General features: G+C 38.4%; 1 protein-coding gene and 1 pseudogene across 1 annotated transcript in view; both read right to left on the bottom strand.

The window, feature by feature from the left end:
- Positions 1-26,482, bottom strand: part of HS6ST3 (heparan sulfate 6-O-sulfotransferase 3) — a 751,431-nt gene that overhangs the window by 258,996 nt on the left and 465,953 nt on the right. The window lies entirely within an intron of this gene.
- Positions 13,264-14,504, bottom strand: LOC109029294 (AMMECR1-like protein; annotated as a pseudogene).

Below are 26,482 nucleotides of genomic sequence, written 5' to 3'. Positions count from 1 at the left end.
TAGTACAAACAAATGAAATGATATCCTGTGTTCATAGCTTAGAAAAATTAATATTGTTAAATTGTCCATACAACTTGCTATTGTTTAAACATAATTTGTCCCCACCAAAATACATATTGAAGCTTGTTTCCCACTGTAACAGTACTGAGAGGAAGTGGGACCTTAATAGGCCTTTGCATCATTAGGGATCCACCCTCATTAAGGGAGTAATGCCATCTCTCAGGAAACTATGAGTTATCACTCTTGCAAGACTAGATAAGTTACCACAAGAGTAAGTGGTTATAAAGTGAAGCCACCTGTTGGATTTGGTCTCATCTTGGCATGCTTCCAGTTGCTCTTGCATATGCTCCTGCCATGTGATGCCATCCATCTTGTAATGATGCAGTTTGAAGCCTTTGCTACATGCAGTTGCCCAACCTTGAACTTCCCCGTCTGCAGAAGCATGAGGTAAACAAACCTATTTTCTTTGTAAATTACTCAGTCTCTGGTATTCTGTTGGAGCAATACAAAATGGACTAAAACACTCCCCAAAACAATTACAAATTCAATGCAATCCCTATCAAAATATCAATGCCATTCTTCACAAAAATAGAAAAAAAAATCCTAAAATTTATGTGGAACCTACAAAAAAACCTGAATAACCAAAGAAATGTTGAGCAAAAAAAATAAATAAATAAAGCTGGAGGCATCATAATACCTGACTTGAAAATATACTACAAAGCTACAAGAACAAAAATGGCATGGTATTGGCATAAAAACAGACACAGACCAATGGAACAGAAGAGAGAACCCAGGAATAAATCCTTACATTTACAGTTGACTGACTTTCAACAAAGGTTCTAAGAACACACAATGGGAAAAGGAAAGTCTCCTTAATAAATGCTGCTGAAATAAAAAAACAATTACATATAGAAAAATGATATTAGACCCGTATCGCATACTATATATAAAAATCAACTCAAAATGGATTGAAGACTTCATTGGAAGACATGAAACTATTAGAAGAATATTAGGAGAAAAGTTCTATGACACTGGTCTGGGAATGACTTTTTAAATATGACCCCAAAAGCACAGACAACAAAAGCAAGAATAGACCAATGGGATTACACCAAACTAAAAATCTTCTGCACAGCAAAGAAAACAATCAAGTGAAGAGACAGGACACGGAAGGGGAGAAAGTATTTGCAAACCATACATCTGACAAGGGATTAGTATCCAAAATGTGTAAGGAACCCAAACAACTGAATAATAAGAAAACAATCTGCTTAAAAAACGGGCAAAGGATCTAAATAGACATATATCAAAAGAAGACATTCAAGGCCAGGCATGGTAGCTAATGCCTGTAATCACAGCACTTTGGGAGGCTGAGGCGGGCAGATCATCTGAGGTCAAGAGTTTGAGACCAGCCTGGCCAACATGGTGAAAACCTGTCTCTACTAAAAATACAAAAATTAGCCAGGCACGGTGGTGTGTGCCTGTAGTCCCAGCTACTCGGGAGGCTGAAGCAGGAGAATCACTTGAACCTGGGAGGTGCAGGTTGCAGTGAGCTGAGATTGCACTACTGCACTTCAGCCTGGGTGACAGAGCTAGACATCATCTTAAAAAAAAAAAGACATTGAAATACCCAAGAACCATATTAAATATGCTGAATGTCACTAATCAGGGAAATTTCAATCAAAGCCATAATAAGATATCTTTTTACTCCAGTTAGAATGAGTATTATATTATCAAAATGACGAAAGATACTAGCAAGACATAAGTACTATCAAGATAATAATACTAGCAAAAGTCCTAACAAGATAATGACTGTTATCAAAAAGACAAAAGAAACTAGCAAGACAAAAGTACTAGCAAGGATGTGGGAAAAAATAAACCCTTATATACTTTTGATGGGAATGTAATTAATACATCCATTATGAAAAAAACTTAATGGAATTACCATATGATTCAGGAATCCCACTACTTTGTAGGTATATATCCAAAGAGAATTAAATCAGTATACACATTTATTGCAGCATTACTCACAAAAGTCACAATATGGAGTCAATTAAGTGTCCATCAGTGGACAAATGGACAAAGAAAATGTGGTATGTATACACAGTGGAACACTAGTCAACCATAAAATATATGGAAACCTTGCCATTTGCTATAGCATGGATGAATTTGGAGGACGTTAAGTAAAATAAGCCAAGCACAGAAATACAAATACTGCATGATCTCACTTACATGTGGAACCAAAAATGTTGATCTCACAGAACTAGAGAGCAGGGAATGGTGTTTACCAGGGGCTGGGGAGGTTAGGGAAGGAGGAGAGATGCTGGTAAAAGGATATAAAATTTCAGTGAGATAGGAGGAATAACTTCAAGAGATCTACTATATAGCATGGTGCCTACAGTTAATTACATATTGTATTATTGAAAAATACTAGAAGAGTGGATATAAACTAATAGCTATGTAAGATAATGGATATGTTAATTAGCTACTTAGTCATTTTACAATGTGTATATACCCGAAAATATCATATTTTGCTCAGTAAATGCATATAATTTTTCTGTCAATTAAAAATTCTAAAAAAAATATTGAATTGCATACTTATGATTTGTGAACTTCGTAGCAGGTATGACAGACTTTTACTTTTTTTTAAGTTTACATTAAAACATAACTAAACCCTATAAAAAGAAAGAAAAAAGTCCTCTATAATAGTGCCAAGTATAGTCCAGAAATTTATGTTATTATTAATAGCAATTATATTGAATCACAATTAATACATTAATTAGTAATATAGTACAACAAATATGGTCTAACTAAATATTTTTCCATGCGACCATTTAAGCTCCATATTCAAAGAAAGTCCTCAGTAACTTCCCATTGATACAGTTACCCCACTGTAAAAGACATGCATTGTTTTTTCCAAGTATTTGACTGTTCTCTGCTAAGAGTACCCTAAATTTCATTTGTGAAATTCCCTTCCCCAATTCTCCTCCATGTGGTCTGTGCCCAGTGGTGGTATTCCCAACTCTGCAAGTGTACCCTCAATGGCTCAGCCAGTGTTTCTCTCAGGGACAATGTTCTTATTGGGGCAGAAAAATTCTTTGTTGTATGGGACTGTCCCATGTACTGTATCACGGTTAGCTTCCCTGGACCTTATAAAAGGTTTCAGTAGCCTGTAGGGCCTGAAATTTTTATTACATTTCTCCAGGAGCTCAAGGCTGCTCTTCTGTATAAGATACCAAAGACAAAAGACCAGGGATAATGTCTTATTCATTGTTATGCCACTTAAGCCTAACAGTACCTGGGACATGTTAGCTTGTCAATATTAGGTTATTTGGCATGCATTCAATAAATGTTTATTGAGCACCTCTATGTGCCAGGCATGGTCCTAGAAAATTGGGATAGACTGGTGAAGAAAACAGACCAAATCTTCTACATATTAAGTTTCACTTCTAGTGAGGGAGAAAAAGAGATGTTGAGGCCAGGTGTGGTGGCTCATACCTGTAATCTCAGCACTTTGGGAGGCTGAGGTGGGCAGATCACTTGAGATCAGGAGTTCGAGACCAGCCTGGCCAACATGGTGCAACCCCATCTCTACTAAAAATACAAAAATTAGCTGGGGGTGGTGGCACATGCCTGTAATCCCAGCTACTTGGGAGGGTGAGGCAGGAGAACCTCTTGAACTCAGGAGGCGAAGGCTGCAGTGAGCTGAGATCGAGATTGTGTCACTGCACTCCAGCCTGGGCAATAAGAGCTAAACTCTGTCTCAAAAAACAAAAACAAACAAAAAGATGTTGAACAAGTAACAAACTCAAATAGAATGAATACAGATAGTCATAAGTGCTGTGAACTTAGGTAAATATGATAGTGTAAGAGAAATAAAATGGAAGAGGGCTGTTTGCTTTAGCGATTCTCAACCAGGGATTATTTTGTCCCTGAGGCCGTTTGGAGATACCTAAAGACACTTTTAATTGTCACTAATAAGGCAGCTAGTTCACAGAGGCTAGGGATGCTAAGTATCTTACAATGCACAGGACAGCCAACCACAAAGAATTAAACAATCCAAAATCTCAATAGCGTAGAGGTTGAGAAACTCATCTTTAGATAAGAGTGATCAGGGGAGGCCTCTCTAAGGAGGTCTCATTGGAGTTAAGACTTGACTGATGATAAAGAGTCGTATGAACAAAACCTTGGAGAAACAGCATTCCAAGCAAAGAGCACAGCAAGTGCAAAAGCCCTAGGGTACAAACCAGTTAGAATGGTTTGAAAAAAATTAAGAAGGGTAAAGGAGCTAAACTTAACCAGTATGGTGGAGAAAAGCACATTCAAAATGAGGTTGGGCAGAAAGCATGGACTAGATGATCAAAGTCATGGTAAGATGTTGGAATTTTATTCTTAGTAGAAAGTGAAGCCATTGGGCGGGTGCTCACATCTGTAATCCCAGCACTTTGGGAGGTCGAGGTGGGCAGATCATGAGGTCAGGAGCTTGAGTCCAGCCTGATCAACATGGTGAAACCCTGCCTCTACTAAAAATACAAAAGCTAGCCAGGTGTGGTGGCACGCACCTGTAATCTCAGCTATTCCAGAAGCTGAAGCAGGAGAATTGCTCGAACTTGGGAGGTGGAGGTTGCAGTGAGCCGAGATGGCACCATTGCACACCAGCCTGGGTGACAGAGCAAGACTCCGTCTCAAAAAAAAAAAAAAAAAGAAAAAGAAAAAGAGAAATTGAAGCCATTAAAACGTTTTAAGCAAGGAAATGACATAAATAGAGTTTTAAAAATCACCCTGCCTGTTGGATGCAAAATGGCAGTTAGAGGGGCAAAGGTGAAAACAAAGGGGCAAGTAAGAAGACTATGGCTGGGGTTCTAGAGAAATAGGATGATGACCTGGAAGCGGTCATGCATGGAGTGGCCAGATAAAACATAGAATCCTAGTTAAATTTTGATTTCAGATGAACAACGAATAATTTTTGGTATAAAATATCCCATGCAGTATTTGGAACATACTTATACAAAGAAATTATTTGTAGTTCATCTAAAATCAAAATTTAACTGGGCTTCCTGCATTTTATTTACAAAATCTGGCAACACTATGCATGCATGAATGGACAAATACATGCATATGTAAATAGAGGATGGAACATATTTGGAAAATGAGCCGATCTGCTACATTGCCCAAGTTCAAAAATGAGAGATAAATGACTTCTATATGTAGAAGAGGAAATATGTACAAATATATATTATTTATACAGGAGATCAGATAAGTACCTAATCAATTCTGAAATTTACATCTCCTACTCATTAGTTCAAAATCTCCAACTTGCCTCAGGATATCCCTCCAGTATCTCCATGAAAACTGGAACATATTTAAGAAATGGTTCTCATTGTCCTGTAAGTCCTCAACTTTCCATTTTCTGTCCCCATCATCCTGGAATCTCAAGTACAAGATCTTGGGATAGGCTTCTTTCCATGAATTTTATTTTTATATGTGAACTAATAAACTTTGCAAATTCTGTCACTTCTCTGGAAATTTCTTTTAAATTAGACCCTCAGATCTAGTTTCCACAGATCCACTTTTGTGTAGATCTGATTCCTGCTAATTTCTCACATGATTACCAAGATCCTCTCTCTAATTCCCTGTTAGCATTATGTCATTCTCACGTTTAAATCTTCTGGTGGTTCTCAAGATTGTGCAGAATTGCAAACCGGTCCTTCTTAGGCTGTATCATGACAGCAGACATCTTTAATTTGGCTCCTGCAGTGGTTTTTAAAAAGGAGTCAATGTTTAAAATGAAGAGCATTTTCTTTAAAATCTTTGTGTCTGGATGCCTTGAAAAATCTGAAGATCTAGACACCAGATCTGCATTTGCTCATGGCTGCAACAGCTGGAGTTGAATAGAAAATGTTCTCTTTAGACAGATTGTACAAGTCCTCACTTGCTTAGGTGTCTTGGCTGGAATCTGGTATTATGACTAGAATTGGATTCCACTCAAATGCCTTCCCAGCCAGCATTGGAGATCTCCAGAACTTTCCTGTTCCCCACTTCAGTACAAACTCTCAGTGAAGTCTATATCCTCAACAAGCTCCTTTTTTTCCCTGCTCCCCTTGGCTTGGTCTTTCTTCCTACACCTCCAGTAGCCATGAGTACACGAATCCATATTTCCTCTTTCTCAATCCAGATTATTTTGACTTACTTTCTAAAATTGCTTTTGTACCAACATTGTTCATTACCTTGTTTTGCTTTTTGAAAGCTAACATGCATACATTCTGTAGGTGTTGTTGGGTACTTATCTCACCAAGACTACTGTCTCAGCTTCCTGAGGACAAAAGCTGTCTGGTGCTACTTCTTCCAGCAGTGCTGATCATCCAAAAACAGACTCAAAAAGTAGTTGTTGGCCAGGCGCGGTGGCTCATACCTGTAATCCCAGAGCTTTGGGAGGCCGAGGCAGGCAGATCATGAGGTTAGGAGATCGAGACCAACCTGGCTAACATGGTGAAACCCTGTCTCTACTAAAAAAAATACAAAAAATTAGCCAGGCATGGTGACATACACCTGTAGTCTCAGCTACTCTGCAGGCTGAGGCAGGAGAATCGCTTGAACCCGGGAGGCAGAGGTTGCAGTGAGCCAAGATCATGCCACTGCACTCCAGCCTGGGAGACAGAGTGAGACTCCGTCTCAAAAAAAAAAAAAAAAAAAAAAAATAGTAGTTGTTGCATGAAATGACTATTCTGCAATCTATTTGGCACACAAAGAGAAAAATGGGCTTGAATTTATTCCTTTTTCAAATGGTATACTAGTATGGTTTGAAACTTGTAATTTTCCCTGTAATCAACTAATCAAAAAAGCATGTAAGAAATAGAAATTAAGCAAGTTCTTTTAACGTTTCTGTTTAAAGTAATTTGATAAAGCCCCTCTGTTAAACCATTCTATCTCATTTTATTCTACAGATAAATTTGATTCTATCACCAATAAAAACTAAAACTTCCATTATTTTGTTCTTACTTCTTATGAGATTATTAAAACTCAGAGATCCAATTTTCAATCATTTTAGGAAGGCTGATTATTTAAATGTTAAAGGCTTGAAATAAATAAAGCATTCTGTGGGTTTCTATGTATCTATTAAAACATAAGGGAATAGATGAGAAGCCTGAATTCTAAGAAAAATCTTCTATGTAAGTAAAGAGCAAAATCTACATAAATGAGTATATAGAAAACAATATTTTAAGTAATTTATTTTCGTCATGCACCTTAAAAAAGAACATGATTTAAAGAGAGGTTCTAAAGTCAATATTTGCTTAATCAAAAAAATCTTTCCACACAATAATTACCTTCAAAGAAAATTTTTAAAAGGTTCAAAGTCAAAAAATAATTAGTAAGAAAGTCACTCACGGTAGGGATTAGCAAACAATCTGTGTTTTCCTAAATCATCTCCTCTTGATGTGTTGTCAGGATCATGAGGCATAAAAAATTTTAAATGGGCTTACTGCTGAGAACTCATCTATAAGGTACAACTATTTTGCCAAAAAAAAAAACAAAGTGTTGACCAAAGTAGCAAACATACGTGACTTAGCTGCTTCCATTACAGAGTTGGTTAGTGAAGGTGAAAATGATAATGTTATACAGAAATCTTTTAGGAAAGGCTCATGTTAATATGCTATGTGAAACTGAAAGCTGAGTATGGATTACACTCTTCATAAATATATATATGTGTGTGTGTCTGGATGGGGTCCTGGAAAATGCTTATTCATTAATGAATAAGAAAAAAATATTCCTCAGTCAAATTGACTCTTAGAAGGCAGTTTAGAGGGATTTTGGAGAAAAATATTTATATAAGGATACCAGTTGCTGATTAGTTTAAATCTTAAGGTATTATATAGTAAATAAAAGTTGAAGAAAATGTGAAAAATCTCTAAACAGAGAAAATTAATTATCAACTCAAATATAAGATAGCAGCATTCAATTATCTAAGAGAGAGATTATATTGTTCATTATCCAGCACATGACTTCCTTATGTCAGATCATTTGCATAGAATCATACCATATCATACCAGTAGCACTCACAGGGGATCACAGTGAGTGTCCATGACCTCTGTCACTCTAGAAATGCCATCAGGGCAACACCAAACAGTGACTCACTCAAGGTCACCTAATTTGTCTATGGCAGAGAAAGGGCTAGAACTTAGGCTTCCTGGGTAGGAAAAAAATAATGCTATTTCTTGAATTAGCTTAACTGATGTTTTTGCCCTGATGATATCTCGCTTAGCATTGGCTTGTTGACTTCTTTTCTTGTTTAAATGAAAGGCTAAGCCAAATATTCTACCAATTCTACAAACTTTTTTTTTTTTTTAACACAACAGAAGTTTATTTTTCTCTTGTGTAAGTAGGCAATCCATGGACTGGTGTGGCAGCTTCATAGTCCTACAGGATCTAAAAAGTTTTTTTTTTAGTCCATTATGATTTATTCTCTACAATACTTCACTAAAGAGTTTGTTGATTTGCACTCAGGAGTTATATAGCTAAGAGGCAACCAAGTGTAATACAAAGAATTGGTCTGAAGTCTTTGCACTGAGGTCATATAGTCTCTTGCTTCAGGGTATTAAAAGTGAAAATGAAAAAAACCACATAGCTCCCTAGGCTCCAGAATCCCTATAGAAAATAACATCAACAGTTAGTGAAATTATAGCTGTCAACACATCATGGAAAACAGATCTTGTACAAAATATTAAAATTAAAACCCAGGACTTATTTTGTATTAATGATTTTTATTATAAACAGTAAAATATATATATACTATCTCACCTACAAAGCTTTCATGTTGAAAGGGCCTCTAACATGAGTTATTTTAATATGATGAAGCAAAAAACTTAAGAATCTCACAGTGGAAATAATTTAATCGTGCAAACTCTAGTGATCAAAGACATACTCTTTTAATGTAAAACAAGGACAATTCATAATTACAGAGAATGTCCTAGCTCTGGGTTATTATGAGACAAGCCAAGTTTCTAGACCAAAAGGCTCTCACAGCTAGGGATGAAACAAACTCCAAACCAAGCCAGAGAATTTGGGCTAGTTCCTTGAAAACAGTGGCTACTGGCCGGGCCCGGTGGCTCATGACTTGAGGTCAGGAATTCAAGACCAGCCTGGCCAACACAGTGAAACGCCATCTCTACTAAAAACAAAAAAATTAACCAGGCATGGTGGTGTGTGTCTGTAATCCCAGCTACCTGGGAGGCTGAGGTGGGAGAACCGCTTGACCTGGAAAGCAGAGGTTGCAGTGAGCTGAGATCACACCATTGCACTACAGCCTAGGTGGCAGAGTGAGACCCTGTCTAATAAATAAATAAATAAATAAATAAGTAAATAAAAGAAAACAGTGGCTACCTACTCTCCAGCTTGAGCAGCCCAAGGACAAAGGAAACAGCAGAAAACATTCCCTTTTCTTTAAACCCACCACTCACACTGCGGGTAGTGGGCACCCTCATCAGTGCCTTCGTCAAGTGTGTGGAAGGCAATTCAGCTTCAGCTCGGAGCTTCATCTCCACATGGAAAACTGCCACGTGGATGACCCAAACTTGGCATTTTTCCTGAGACCCACCAGCCACACATTTTTATGAGGCAACCTTGACCATACACTTCCAGACTGCTTCCTGACTAGGCCCTGTTCAGGATGGATACTGACAGTGCTCATTCCTCATGGAGCCAAATAGTTTTCCTTGGTTTACTCCTGAGTACTCTTGACAAGGAAAGAGGAACTGAAGCATTTCCATTGCTGGACTTGTGTGGGAGGACAAGGGAATGGGCGGGGAGGAAGGCTTCTTCACTCCAAAAACCAGAGTCCACTTTGGTGTGGTGCTGCACTTAACCAGCCCGATTCTTGGGCACTGAATTTCTTTCACCACCACTTGGCATTTTAAATTTTCTATTCATTTTCTTAAATACTAGGTATCCTACTCCATGGTCAATAAAATGTAATTAAAAAGATCTATACAGTCTTCCACAATGGTTGAACTAATTTACTCTCCCACCAACAGTGTAAAAGCGTTCTTATTTCTCCACATCCTCTCCAGCATCTGTTGTTTCCTGACTTTTTAATGATCGCCATTCTAACTGGCGTGAAATGGTATCTCATTGTGGTTTTGATTTGCATTTCTCTAATGACCAGTGACGATGAGCTTTTTTTCATGTTTGTTGGCTGCATAAATGTCTTCTTTTGAGAAGTGTCTGTTCATATCCTTTGCCCATGCTTTGATGGAGTTTTTTTTTTCATGTAAATTTGTTTCAGTTCCTTGTAGATACTGTATATTAACCCTTTGTCAGATGGATAGGCGATTCCTCAAGAATCTGGAACCAGAAATACCATGTGACCCAGCAATCCCATTACTGGGTATATATATCCAAAGGATTATAAATCATTCTACTATAAAGACACATGCACACATATGTCTACTGCAGCACTATTCACAACAGCAAAGACTTGGAACCAACCTAAATCCCCATCAAGGATAGACTAGATAAAGAAAATGTGGCACATATACACCATGGAATACTATGCAGCCATATAAAGGATGAGTTCATGTCCTTTGCAGGGACATGGATGAAGCTGGAAGCCATCATTCTCAGCAAACTAACACAGAACAGAAAACCAAACGCTGTATGTTCTCACTCATAAGTGCGAGTTCAACAATAAGAACACATGGACACAGGGAGGAGAACATCACACACCAGGGCCTGTCAGGGGTTGGAGGCTAGGGGAAAGATAGCTTTAGGAGAAATACCAAATGTAGATGACGGGTTGATGGGTGCAGCAAACCACCATGGCATGTGTATACCTAGGTAACAAACCTGCATGTTCTGCACATGTATCCCAGAACTTAAAGTATAATAAGAAAACAAATAAAAGAAAAAATGTCTATACATTGGGAAAGATAAATAGAGCAACATTTTTTTTTTGAGACAGAGTCTCACTCTGTTTCCCAGACTGGAGTGCAGTGGCGCGATCTCAGCTCACTGCAACCTTTGCCTCCTGGGTTCAAGCGATTCTCCTGCTTCAGGCTCCCGAGTAGCTGGGATTACAGACGCATGTCACCATGCCTGGCTAATTTTTTATATTTTTAGTAGAGATGGGAGTGTCACAATGTTGGCCAGGCTGGTCTCCAACTCCTGACCTCAGGTGATCTGCCTGCCTTGGCCTCCCAAAGTGCTGGGATTACAGGCATGAGCCACTGCACCTGGCCCAACATTTCTACAAGAAAAAAATCAGCTTAAGGAGCATGGCACTGTAAATTTTTGCGTGGCCAATATCACTAAGCGTGCATGCTCAAGGGTGAAAGTTTAGCAATATTTTCTTGCTTTCTTTATTCTTTGAAATTAAACACAACTTTTGACCTAGAACACTTGCACAGTAATGAGTGTAGCCCTATATAATTCTTCAAATTGGAGGTGGGTGGCTTAGTCCAGAGCTGATCACCCTGACATCAATCCATGACACCTAAGAGTAATTGTTGCCCCATCTGTTTTTAACAAGACATTTATTCTCAGCAGCAGGAAGTCATAAAAACAATCCTTCCATCTTCATTTACATTGTCAAGGGAAACGTGGCAGGCTGCGGCAACCCAGTACAGCAGTGAGGGGGCTGTGGCCTGTGCACCCTGTCATCACATTTCCCTTGCACATCCCAGTTCCTCTCAAGCAGCACAGGACAGTGCCAAGCAAACCAACACACCCTCGCCCGTTCCCTTCCAGAAACTTGATGGCGATGCCTAGAACAGTACATGTGTTCTTTCTCACATGTGCCCCCGCTCCCTCTCCCCCATTCCTGGCAGGAGAAAATGCAAAAGCTCTTCTGACTTGAATATCTGCCCATTTCGGGAAGCCACACCATCACCACATCAACTTTTAAAAATAATTAAATCAAAACATTGTGTTCACTGGCGTGGCACCCAGTCCACTTGACGAGTTTTCTGAGATGTTGTTGAAAACCAGTGTCAGGTCCTTGGGATCCCTTCTTCCCACTGGTCACTTCTCCTGTGCATCATTTAGCAGTGCCTTTGTGACAATGTTTTCAAAGCATCTTCCAAGTTCCCTAGTTCTATGAACTTTGCCACCAAACAAGTGAAGAACAAGCAAGGCGAGAAGAAAACTTGCTGACAGAAACATGGAAATCAGCAACAATAAAAAGGGGAAATACGTCACATGAAAGTTGGAATTGCCTAGATTAAAACAAGCTATTTGGAAATTTGCCCTGGTGGGGTGAAGATTCCAAACCTGTTAGGCAAGCTAAAGATCTTCCTTGTGAAATTACACAGCTATGTCGTAAAGTCCTGAAAGGACTGAAACATCAACAGTCTTCCTACTTCTACAGGCAAACTAGAAAAAAGACTCCCCTGCTTACTGGTCCCTCACGATGTCTGTCTGAAAAGAAAACCAGCTCAGAGACCCTGCATGCTCTCCTATGATGTGTCCTCCTAAAGCCTAACTCAACTGCTTATTTGCCCATCTATGTTTCTGAGAACATAGGTCCAACTATAGGCACTGCTACCAGTAGGTGAGCGAGGTAGACGAGTGGTAGGGAGGAGGCCTCTCCTTTCACACCTGTGTGCAGTGGTGACATCACACCTTCCCATGGGTATCTTCATTCCATTCTTCAGCAGGCTACGCCACGGACGTCTATTCAGTAATCAGGAGGCTCGGTGCAGGAAGAGTGCCAGAAAACCCAACTAAGAGTGGGATGAAAATGAAAATATCCATGGCTTGCCAAGCAATGAGATCTGCAACGCCATCCAAAAGGCTTCTGATCATGATGGGGGTCTCCATCCAGAAGTCTTGAATAACTTGTAATCCCCTCATCCAACCCTGATGTGGCATCCACTTATGTATCATCAGGGTTGTATTCAACTCTTGGTATGCAATAAACTGGAAGTCTAAAAACAGGAATTTGAAACAACCTAAAACTGTTTCTTGTTGGTCTCCATTGCCCAGACTACCAGGGGAATACACCTACTTGATCTGGGGCAGCTGCAGGGGTGTGTGTGTGTTCAACCTTCGTGGATCATCAATTCCAGCTTCAGAGTGTGGCCAAACCCATGTGGCAAATACCAGACAAGGCTCTTCTGAACCCACACAGTAATTCCCACTAGTCAGGGAGGAGCCCCAGTCCACCAGAACCTCATACTAAGGGAAGGCTGAGATAAGGCTTGGGCCCCTCAAGTTCTGTTTCATTCAATGTAACCTACCACCCCTCAGTTAAGGGGAGGCAGACTTGGCAACAGAAGCTGAAAATGGTGCCGTAATAGAAGTAACTGGACCAGGAAGAGGAGGCACCTGCTCCAGTGATGTCACAGCCATTGGTGCCCACAGGAGAGTGGGACGGGTCATGCAGCCATGTGTCAGGAGTAATGATTGTAGGGGGAGGGGCATGAAGAGTATGGTTCTGGAAACAGTGCTGTCAATAAGCAATATACTCTGCAAAACTGATTGTCACCTTCTCACTTTAGTAACTGGTGAGTTTGACCATTTTTCCAAATTCGCTGGTAATTGGATCCTTAAAGCTACCTTTCCTGAGCAAGGACTCAGGTGAAAATGAGGCTGTACGTTTGATGCCTTTTTCCTTAATCAATTCAGTTTAAATCCCATGGACCCCTATCTCCCAGTCCAGGTAATCACTAGCATCCTCAAAGTTAGTATGGAGGGAGACAGAGCAGAAAAGCTTAGGCAGCCCCTCTCAGATTGGAGGAGATATCAGCTGTCCTTAAATGCAATGGCTAACGTATTCCCTGAGACCTGAATAAAGATTCATGGCTGAGAAGGTCCCAATGCAGCCATGAAGCCACTTGTCCCTCCCTGTCTTCCATGTCACAAAGAGCAGACAGGGGTCATTGGTGAATCTAGGAAGTCGTGGCTGTGGAAAGTCATAGAGCTGACAGTGGAGTCTGGTAAAGCAGTAGCAGCACATCTGTGCAGTCACCTCCGGATTCTTTGTGGAGCTGCCGTTCCATTAGACTGGGGGAGAGGGCTCAGTGCTCCTGATGCTGGATTCATTCGTGTGATGGGAGTGCTTCCAGGTCCCAGAGTTAAGTCCAACACACTCTCCTATCTGCTGCTGCTGTCTACATGCTGGCAGTTTTGAAGAGGTCCTGAGCTAGGGCCGGGGACGGCTGTGGACTCATTCTTGTGACTGTGTGTTTCACTTCCAGATAATTTGGGCTTCTTGCTCTCACAACAGCCTGCTGCCAACTTGGACTCCAGTGGAGGATGTATTTTTCCTATCCTGATTGGGTGCTCGAGTTCTAGAATTCTGCAGACCCTGAAATCAGAAAGTTTGTATTGCCAGAGGAACAGCTACAACAGAGGAGGGGAGCTATTTTATTTCTGAAATGAGACTTCTTCCTTCCAATTCCATTCCTTCTTCCTGTATCTTTTCTCTTGGCCCAGATGCTCTTGCAGGGACAGGACCTCTCGTGCTCTGCCTCCGCTTTCTGCTTCATGGAGTCATGCATCTGGCTGTGGGCTCCTGAGAAAAGTAGGCCCATAGGCCCAAAAGTTTTGAGAGAGCATAAAAAGGCATATGTACCTCTTTACCTAAAATAAAAGTTAAAAGAAAAAAATAAAAGGTACTTTAGTCAGGAACATAAAACACTATTTTCATTAAGAGTAGACAGGGAGATATCACACAGGAAATAGAAATAAGAAAAGAATTCTAAGACATTCTAATTTTTAACCTGAACTTAATGTCTACCAGCCAAGTAGGTCCGGAGAGGTGAGGCAGCTTGCTCAATGTTACACACCTAGTCGTTAGTAGAAATGGGATTAGAATCCACTTAGTCTAAGTTCTTTTCTCTGCACCATGTCCTTGAGTTAGGGTGAGGATTCATTATAACACTGAAAATGAACTGTTCATTGAATAGGATAACTATCATATGAAATATAAATGCAAACACCATACTCTGAAGTCTGATGTACATGAATGATTTGGGGATTATTCAGTGTTATACAATGTGCCTATCATTGCTTCTTGCAATGAGAATGGATAAGGTATAGTTCACTGGGACACTTTTCCAATATGCATCTTGGAAGTTGAACAGTCACTGTGTTAGAATATTGCCCTTGTGTCTTGAATGCAATAGCTCATTGCAGGCAGAGACCCAGGCAGCACCAACAGTTTAGACTTTAGAGTTAAAAGTTGTTTCAAGCATTAGATGAACTAGTTCATTAAAGATTTATTGATTCAGAATATTCGGGAGGAATGGAGTATGAAGTAAGGACAAGTGAATTGGCAAAAAAAAAAAGTCTACAATAAAATACTTTTGAAGAAATACAAATCAATTATTTTGAAGTAAAATAAGAAAAAGCAACCACTAAAATACTGCCAGATATATCTACTGTAGGGCCTATTTTAATAACTGAATAATTTATCTGTAATTAGCAAATTGTTTATATGCAAATGGCATTGGAAAGCATTTGGAAATATTTTAGCACATTAAAAATGTGCTATTGAATCTCATTTATTTCAAACTTGGCATGCCAAACTTTTCTCTCCAGAGAGTAGAGAGGTAAAATGTAGTCTAGTTCTACTTAAATGATCAGAAAGTCTCATAGCAATAATGCTGTTCCTGCTATAAGCAGTGATAATGATAGTAATAATAATTCATTTTCACTACTCACAGAGAGTCCGTAACTATTTTCTAGTTTGTGTCCCAACATATCTCTGTGCGGTGAGGACAAATAGAGGTTAAGGGACACGCCCAAGATCTATTAATAGCAGAAATTAAATTATCGAGCCTAGAACCCAGGTCTTTTGATTCTCTGCTTTGTACCCTTCCACTCCTCTACAAGGCTCTCTAGGATGGAGCACAGTCTTCTGGCTTAGGCTAGATGAGCTCTAATGTCATTTTGCATTGCCAAGGTCTCTATTTCTATGACTTTATGCACACTCTGACCTTAAAGCACACGGTGCATGGTACATGTATGTGCAATGGGGACTTAAACTTCCTGGATTTCAGGAACTCGGGATTTCCCTTCAGTGTGTTGTTTTCAGCATTTCATGGATCAGTACATGTGAATCCTTCTTGTTATGAGGTAGGCATAAATATACAAACTATCTTTGACTCTTTTTCCTAAATACTAGGTTTAATTTGTAAAGGAAACTGAGTCAACTATCCCTAAACCATTATAATGTCAAGGAAAAATGATAGCTCCTTATCTACAATTAACATGAATAAGACCTAGACTCATGGGTAATCTCTTCTCAAGCAACAATTACTGCAAGACTAGCTTTGGCAAGGATAGCAGAGACTCCAAAAGAATCTTGGAGATTAATTTGTTATACAGAGAAACATATGCATGATAAGGAAAAGTCTTTATGCTGTTAACTTATTAATAAAGAGGAACCTGACACAGATAAACATACATTTATTGTTCAATAAGAGTCCATTTCACCTTATTTTATTGCTGTTTGCTTGCTGATATTGTTTATCATTGACCTTATTTATATTGACATAGATACAATCTTAAATAGTGCTCAGTTTGAAGTTACCTAGCAGTGAAATGTAGCCTTTTGCCCTTTCTATATGATGAAAAACCAACATGTTCCACTGATTTGCATGCACATGCAGGATGGTCTGGCCATAGCAGATTATGATGAACAGACCAACAAATAACTGATCAATAAGCAGAGTTGAGCAACATCCCTGGAGAGGAAGAAAGAAGCCTTTAACTATAAATCATGCTGTGAATAGAGTAAGTGAACATTCATTGAATTGTTCCATCGGTCTTTTATCATCTAGATTTTTCAGCTTAATTTCTCACCATGCACATCTCTACCCTAGACCTCCTGAACTACATTCTCACAGATGCTTCACCAATAACTTTCTTAACATGATTACCACTATGAATAATCTTTTCTGGCCCAAAACACTCCCATCCTTCCTTCTCTCATCCATACGCAGAATTCTGCTCATATTTAAAGATCCAGCTTATATGTTACATCCTCAGAGAAGCCTCAAGCAACCATACCCTCCTCTATATTCAATAGTACTTTGGTCAAACCATTACTATAGTACTTACCATAATGTGTCATAATTACTTGACTAGCTAGTTCACGCATTAGACTATACATTCCTCATGGGCAGAGTCACTGTGTTATTCATTGTCATATTTCTGCTACTCTTTGGTCACCTGTACTTTACTTTTTACCCCCCCGCCAACATGCTTTCCACATCTTGCCCCCCGTTGGGTATAAAGTAGGTGTTCTATAAATGCTCCTAGAATGAACCACAGTGGGAGTGGCCAATGGACAGCCAGGAGGCAAGGGGTGCATGGATTTATATATGATGAAAACTCTTTTAACATCATGTGTAGACCCAAAGTCTCAACTCCCTGACCTGTAATTTAGGCTGCAAACCAGAGTGCCTGCAGCTTTGTTTATCCTTTTAATGTGCAACACCCTGAGATTTCAATGTCTCATTAATCTGGGATATTATTTCCACCAGCACTTCTGATGGAAGCTATAAGTTATATTACCAAAAAACCTTTCTGTGGCTTAAAATTCAGAGGTGTGGGAATACAAATGATATTAAACATTAAGTTGGCAAAGAGGTATGAGCAAAGAAACTGTATGGTATAAAAATGTAGGCCCCAAATTAAGACTATAACATGTCACAATTAAATCAGGATGAAATGAACAAGTATGATAGGTTGTGCATTAATCAGAAAGGATATAAACCAAACCAGACACATCTATCACTTAAAAAATCCTCAACTCCCTAATGTGCCTGTAATTATTAATTATTTATAAACAACACTGGAAGTGTTGACATTGTATATTCCTATAAAATGAAACATAAAATAATAATGTCTCAGTTTTATACATCCCTTCAAGTTAATGATGCAGTTTTAAAGGATCCTGTGAAGTTTTAGGTGAGCAGGCATTGATGAACACACAGAAATGGCAGCTGTTTTGTTGAGGTCTCAGTCTCCTCTTTCCATTTAATACTCTTTTTGACAACCCTGTAGAGAGACAGTATGAAGTGGCCAACACAGCCCTGAGATCTAATATTGAAATGCCTCAAACTTGCTGAGTGACCCTGAGCAGGGTTTACATTTCTCTGCACCCCACATTCCCTATTTAAAGAAATGGGCTAGACAAATTGGTCTTTATTTCCGTTCAGCTAGAGTATTCAACCATTTCTATTTTGAAGGTTTATTTTATTTGTTTTCCCAGATCTTACCACTTACTCAGAGGAAAATGTGGGTGTTACGGAAAAAAAAAAAGATTTTCAATTTTTAACATATTTAATAACTGCAAGTCAGTTTTTTTTCTTTTCATTTTCACCAGTTGTTATCCTTCCAGCCTCAAGTAATAGAAAGTTTAACCTCATGGGAAAGTATTTTCTCATATAATAGGATATGGACAGAATGCATGGGCTGAGGGCTGGATCAATGATAGTACTAAGGACCCAGGCTCTTTCCATCTCTCTGCTCTGCTATCCTTGGCGTCAGTCTCCTTTTCAGACTTACGGCAAGGTGGCTGGCCTAATTCCAAGGATACAATGGAGAATATCAAGACCAGAGAATATCAAGACCCACAGTGTCACATTTCCTGTGAAGGTGTCATTCTACTTAAAGTTAACAGCCAAGAGCTCAGGCCAGTAACTTCTTTCTGTCACATTATCAGGGTAATTTGGCAAGTAGCTATTGAACGTCTAGTAGAATCTCAGTATGATGCCAGGAACTATTAGTGACACAATGAAAAGAAGAATAAAGTAAAATGCATTCAGTTTTTCACTATGAGATCATAATTAGTTCAGAAAATAAAGTGTATCTGTTTTAAAGCCATAAAGCAACACAGAAACATTCTTTCCATGAAGACAACCAAGTTCTAGCTGAATCTCAGATATGGTTAGACAGTGTTACCTCATTCCCACTTAGGCAACAGAAAAAATTCCATGCTTATAAATTCCACACTTATGGATGATTTTGGAAAAGAATTTATTATCACAGGCCACACTTAGCTTATTCTTGAAGTAATTAAAGCTCAGCAATGCAGAATTCACTTAAGATTGCAGTGGATTGCAACCAAGTGTTATTTGAGATGTCCAGAATAAAATTTTCAGCAGGACAAACAGAGTATACCACCAAAACATGATCATAGCTACTATAGATTAAAATATATGGCATATGGTATGTATAATCCATTCCCAAACCCTGTGTTCTCAGATATGATCTGTTCACTAAATGACAAATATTTCATTATGTTCATTATGGTCTGAGCATGAAATATGTGATGAAATTGAAATAATAATATATAGACACTTGAATGTAAAGATTCAGAGAGCCGGCCAAGCGTGGTGGCTCACGCCTGTAATCCCAGCACTTTGGGAGGCCGAGGCGGGCAGATCACGAGGTCAGGACCAGCCTGACCAACATGGTGAAACCCTGTCTCTACTAAAAATACAAAAATTAGCCAGCCGTGGTGGTGCATGCCTGTAATCTCAGCTACTCAGGAGGCTGAGGAAGGAGAATCGCTTGAACCCAGGAGGCAGAGGTTGCAGTGAGCTGAGATCGTGCCATTGCACTCCAGTCTGGGTGACAGAGCAAGACTCTGTCTCAAAAAAAGATTCAGAGAGCCAAATGATGGTATTTGCTGAATACACTGAAGTATGAATATATCACAGAATATCTAACCATGTTACTATCTTTCATACTTCTAACAATGCTGTAATGAATACCCATGTATATCTCTACTGAGCTTATGGGTAGCAGTTTGTGTTGGAGACCTGGTAGTGTTAACTCCGAGGTCATAAGACATGCACGTTTTTCATTTTCATAAATGCTGCCAAATTACTTTCCAAAATGGCTATACAAATTCCCAGCAGCTGTATATGAAAGTTCTTGTTGCATTATATGCCCATAATTACATGATATAAGAAATTCTAACTTTCACCAATCTGGGGGGTGAGAAATGGCATCCCATCTTTTCTTATGCGCTTCCCTGACTCTCAATTAGATTAAGCTCTGACAATTTCTTATCTGTTTGTAGGCCACGATAAGCCTTTCTACTTCGGAAGAAATGCTCATTTGTTCTGGTTGCTCATTTTTCTGTTGGTATATTTTCTATTTCATATTGACTTTATAAGTGTTTCATACATGTTAGATATTATGTATGTATTCATGAAACATGTCCCAAATATATTCTTCCAGCTTTATTTTTAGTGACTTTTATCATGTTTTTTATTTTTATGGAGTCAGATTTGTTGACAATCTTTCCCCTAATGATTTGTGTTTTTGTGTCTTAAGATGACAGCTCTTTTAAAGAAGGTGTGTGTGTAAAAACTTTTCTGATCCTCCAATACCTAGAAATGCCTGTATTTTATCATTACTCATTATATAATAGAGTGATGCATATAGAATTTTTAGCTCAAAGTTACTTCCCCGCAGATTTTTTCATATTATTTTTGTGTCCAATGTTGCTGATGCGAAATCTGATGCCAATCAAGTTTGCACACCTTCAGAAAAGTGGTCTCCTCCTACCTCTACCACCCCCTCTCTGGTAACTCATTATTTTCTATTTATGCTTAAAGCTCTGGAATGTTACAGTGATGTGATTATGAGTGGGTTTTTAAAAAATAAATCTGAAATACAATTTTTGCTCAGTACTTAGTGGGATTTTTAATTTAAGACTTGTGGGTGTGGGGAGGCGGAAGAACTGTAGGTGAAGAAGAAGAAAAAAGAGAAGAAAAAAGAAGAGAGAAGATAAAAGAAGCAGTAAAAGAAAAAAGAGAAAATGGAAAGCAATACTAAACAATGGTATCATTAATAGGAAATATCCATCTATCTATACCTCTAATAAACTATATGTACATCTTTTCAGTCTTCCCAAGTTTTTGCTTATGGAACATAGTTATTTCTGTTTGTAAAATTAGAGAACGCTTTGATGAGAAATTCCTGTTTTTTTCTGAAATGCTTAATTCCAAAAGAAAAATTGGATATATTTATTTCCTCTATTATTTGTTCCTATATTTCCAAATGATATGTTTATAATGTTATTTTTTTAATTGATCAGCTTTTGACATGCTTGTGGTTGAACCTTTAACTCAGTCACAACACTTTCCTTCCCCATCTTCTCAATATGGTTTGTGATAAATTTGGCTTAGGAATGATCAGTGTTTACATTATTATGACTACTGTTTACACCACAGCTAAGTACTATCCTACAATTATGTCTAGTTTTTTGGTTCACTTTTTCTCTTACAAGAGTTAATAAATTACCCAGCTGTCATATTGGGACTTCCCGTTGCTCTTTCCCAGTGCTGGGTATTTTCTTTTATGTTTTCCTCTTTCAAGAATAACCTCATTTACTGAAGAATATCCTTTAATAGCTTTTTTTAAAGAGTTTTTACTAGAGTCAAATATTTGAGTCCTGAACAAAATGTCTTATGTTTACTCTTTTGCTTGAAAAAGAGCTTTTCTGGGTCTTTTTCCCAGGAAAAGAGAAGCTGAAAGAATTCCAAGTTGAAAATAATGTTACCTCTTTCTGTAAGGTTTTCATTCATAATCTTTTCAAAGGAGGTGCATTCCTTCAGTTCTAAAAAAATTATTAGTTTATTTGATTATTATCTTTCAGTCTCTCTATTCTCTCTGCAACTTCCATCAACCGAATGTTAGCTTTCTGTATTGATTCTCTAATATTATTAATTTTGTCCTCCTATTATCCTTTGTCTTTTTTTCTGGGAAATTTCTTTAATTTTTTCCCATTCCATTGAAACTTTTTTTTTCAAGTAGCATATATTTAAATCCAAAGAATTCTTTCTTTTTCCTTGACTGTTCTTTTTTACAGCATCCATTTCTTACTTCACAGATACAATACTTTACCTCTATGAGAATACTTATTATATGTATGAATAAGCCTGCATGGGGTACCTTTTATTCTGATCCTGATTATGTCTCTGTTTCCTCTGTCTGTATATTTCTGATTTATTTTTATAATCTCATGGAGGATGCTCTTCTCGGATGTCTGATAATCCTTGTCTGTCAATTTCCATTTAAGGCTGAGGTTTAAGAAAGTTTACTGGGGTAGGGGGGATCTTATTATGTACATTGACAGGGCTTGTTGACTGCTGAGCTTGAAGTGATCAGACTATAAGCCAGGCTTTTCTTTAGGATACCCACAGATTTTAGAACCTTAAAGTCTCTCCTTTGGAGCCACTGAATTTGTTTCTCTGAGCTCCTGAATAGTAAACACACCTGGTCTCTGGTATACTAAGAGCTGAGGTCCTTAAATTCAGATTTTAAAGGTTCATTTATATTCCCTTTTAGTGTCCCATCTCTCCCATGCCACCTTCTGCATTTAGTATCCTTTAACCTGAGACCTCTTGGTTTCAAACTCTTCAGAGAATAAACCATTTCCAATCACTGCCATGGAGTAGGAAAATGATACTAACATGGCTGCTATGGGTGAGGAAAGGCACTTGGGATCCCTGTCCTGTTCTTTACCCTACCTATTTTGGGATCTGAGGATCTAAATGGTGGACATTTCAAGGGAGTCTGTGGAGCAAAATGGATCACTCCTCGTTAGTATCCCCTTCTGTTACTTTATATAAGTTTAAATATGCACTTCTCTGCTAAATTAACTACCACTTCTCCACTCAATTTCTTCCAAAGTTTGTTCCAGTGTCTTCTCAGCTATTGCCTCCTCTCCTGTTATCTAGGTTCCTGTGGGTTAATGCCCCATTAATTCCTTTACTCTCATTTTGAGAAGGGTTTTAGAAGGGGAGAGAGATAAATGTGTGTGGCCAATTCACTATGTCAAGCAGAAGTCCCGAGCTCTCCATGTTTGAGATCTTCCTCACTCTCACATATGCAAGTTTATGTACTGTAGCTGCAGCTGTAATGTCACCATGGTCTCTGATCTTGTTCCTCTAGCATTCCACCTGCCATAGCACTTCTAATTTCTTCTCTCATCAAAGACACAGGTGAAAGAGAATGCTTTTATTCTGCAAATGCATATGGAAAATAGATAGTCTCTCATGGATTTAGTAGGAAATTTAGTTACTATGAGTGTTTTAAATTACTTGGGTTTTCTGTTTATTCCAGTATTCCTCTATTTGAGGACTATTCCAGTGGTCAATTGTGTATTTATTTAGGGTCATGAGGAATATCTTGTTTAAAACTAGAGATGAGGGAAGAATCAGTGTAGCGAGATCATGTGCCATTTCTGCTAATTTAATTAAGGAGCTCTTTGTTTAGATTTGCCCAGGTCATTTTGTGGAGAAAGCATCCCACATTAATTCTTACATGACCTTGTGCTTTTTTTTTCTTTGTATTTTCATGTATATATTGCTATGGTTTTAAGAGTCACTCCTAGTCAAATAGGGAATTTCTTCAGGTTTTGTGATTAAATGATGCTTAAGCAGTGTGCCAATGAGACATTCATTATGCAAGGTGCTAAGGCAAAGCACCCTGTGATCTGTGAAGGAAATAGAACTTCATCTTTGGTATTTTAAAAGTACTTTCCAAGACAGATTATAGCAGTTCACCACAAAGGGGAAAAATAGTGTCAAGTAATTTTATAAGACAAAAGAGTTGCAAGTCTGAGTTTTTCCCAAGCAAAGAATTCCTGAATAGGTAGAAGAAAAGTTCTACAAAATGCATCAGCCAGAAGTACTGTGCTAAGTTGCCTAATTACTCATGCTCTGTGGAAACTTTCAAAATGCAGCTGACAACACTTGCTGAACTTGTTACTTCATTTTCAATTGCAAGGAACAACAAAGTAGTTTATTGGTCTTATTTAGGGGGACTGAAAAATGAGTAAGGTCATAAAGTAGATACGTATCATTATCATTTATACCTGAAGGGGCTATGACCAATTATATTATTTCCTGTTATCTGCAAGGCAACAAATAGAAGTGGGAGAAAAGTCTAGAAGGTATTTGCACACAGGCTGGCCGTATCCATATGGCATGAGCCTCAGGCTTGGGGCTAAGACAGTAAGATGAAAGTGGGTAAGAAGGTGTGCATGAGAGGTTGATTGGGCTCATTTCTCTTCCAAAAACCTATCAACATAGAGACTGTATCATCAAGAAAGGGGTTGAACTTTGGCATCAGGCATGCCTTCCACAACATGGCCATTAGCAAGTCACTTAACCTTATAGAGTGACATGATTCTGCAGGACAATCCCAGGCTCCCTGTATCACCCATTACAGCTTTTGCCAGTAAGGCCTGCCCCACTGTGACCAGCCTTTTCTTTCTCTTTCTTATACACTTGGGATTTTTCCTCACAGTAACTTGAAACGTTTATCTTCCACTGCTGCAAGACTTTTTCAAGCATAAAAGTAAATATCTAAAGATAGAGCAGCTTTCTCAGCTTTTAAAAATAAAAGACTAATGAGTCTTCATTCTAAAGGAGCAGAGACCAAAAAATAATAAGAACTGTCAAAGAAAAACAAATCCTGCTACTCTGTTACCTCCTGTGATACTTGGGGTTTGATTTACTCTGTAACCACCTATGATACCTGGGGTTTGATTTCTTTTTAAGTTTATTTCTCTCCTTTATGATATGATATACTTAAGTGTAATAGGCTCACAATTTAACCAGGAATAGGGTCTGAGACAATGTGATGGAAATCCAGCCTTGCCTAAGCCACAGCCAACCTATGTCATGGATTCTTTTTATTAAAATACCTATGTAAGATGATTAGAAGGTTTGATTTATTAGAAAAATTAAATTGGGGTCAAAAGAAAATATGGTATAGGTTGAATTGCTAACTGGCTTTCCAGCCTTGGACTTTTTTTTTTTTTTTTTGCTATTTCTGCTGACTGGCTCCATTGCTCAGTCTAGGCCTACTTTCAGGGAGCAGCCTTCTCTTTCTTAGCCAGCCCTCAGAAACCTGACAGTTTCCACCTGGATCCCTCATCTCAGCATTTGCTGCTTTCTTTCTCTCCTATCCTGACCTTCTGTGAGCCACAAAGAAAGCACCTCTTCCAGAGATGCTTTCAGAGCTCTAACATCCCTGACTGTTCCATGGAGGGTTCCTAGATCCTGACTTCTGGGTGACAGACACCAATCCCAGGCAAACCTTCTTCATGCACATTGCATGTACATGATGAAACACAGCTGATTATTTTACAGGAACTCAGTTGCTAGAAATGATTTTGTTAATGTTATGATGCTGAAAAAAAGAGATTCAACTTCCTTTGTCAGTCCTTTGGCTCTAGATTTTAAAAATCTGAATGGTCAAGAGCAATGTGATAAAGGCAGTTTAAAATTATTAATTATTATTAATATTATCTCTGATGCTCGGCATATTACTGTTATTTTTTCAACTTTTATTTTGGGTTCAGGGGTTATATGTGCAGGTTTGTTATGTGGGTGTATTTTGTGATGCTGAGGTTTGGGGTATGAATGATCCTGTCACCCAGGTACTGAGCATAGTACCCAATAGTTCCTCAACACTTGTCCCCCTTCTCCCTCAAGCAGTCTCTAGTGTCTATTGTTGCCATCTTTATGGCATGACTACCCATTGTTTAGCTCCCACTTATAAGTGAGAACATGAAGTATTTGGTTTTCTGATTCTGTGTTAATTTGCTTAGGATAATGGCCACCAGCTGCATCCATATGGTGGCAAAGAACATGATTTCATTCCTTTTGGCTGTGCAGTATCCCATGTTGTATATGTACCACATTTTGTTTATCTATCCACCATTGAGGGGTACCTCAGTTGATTCCATGTCTTTGCTATTGTGAATAATTTTGCGATGAACATACTCATGCATATGTGCTTTTGGCAGAATGATTTCTTTTCTTTTGGACATATACCCAGCAATGGGATTGCTGGGTCAAATGGTAGCTCTGTTTTAACTTATTTGACAAATCTCCAAACTGTTTTTCACAGTGACTGAACTAATTTACATTTCCACCAACACTATGTAAGCATTCTCTCTTCTCCACAGCCTTGTAAGCATCTGTTATTTTTTGACTTTTTAATAACAGACATTCTGACTGATGTGAAATGGTATCTCATTGTGGTTTTGATTTGCATTTATCTGATGATTAGTGATGATGAGCATTTTTTATATGTTTGCTAGCTGCTTGTATGTCTTCTTTTGAGAAGTGTCTGTTCCTGTCCTTTGCTTATTTTTTAATGAGATAATTTGTTTTTTGCTTGTTTAAATTCCTTATAGTTTTTGAATATTAGACTTTGACAGATGCATAGTTTCTCAATGTTTTTTCCCATTCAATAGGGTGCCTGTTTACTCTGTTGATAATTTGTTTTGCTGTGCAGAAGCTCTTTAATTTACTTAGGTCCCACTTGTCAATTTTTGTTTTTATTGAGGAATTGCTTTTGAGGACTTAGTCATAAATTATTCCCAAGATCCATTTCCAGATTGATGTTTCCTAGGCTTTCTTCTAAGATTCTTATAGTTTTGAGGTCTTACATTTAAATCTTTACTCCATCTTGAGTTAATTTTTGTATACTGTAATAGGCAGGGGTTCAG

The sequence above is a fragment of the Gorilla gorilla genome, chromosome 14, assembly GCF_029281585.2.
Source record: "Gorilla gorilla gorilla isolate KB3781 chromosome 14, NHGRI_mGorGor1-v2.1_pri, whole genome shotgun sequence".
Classification (NCBI taxonomy): Eukaryota; Metazoa; Chordata; class Mammalia; order Primates; family Hominidae; genus Gorilla; species Gorilla gorilla.
The sequence above is the reverse complement of the archived record's forward strand: the minus strand, read 5'-3'. Positions and strand labels throughout refer to the sequence as shown.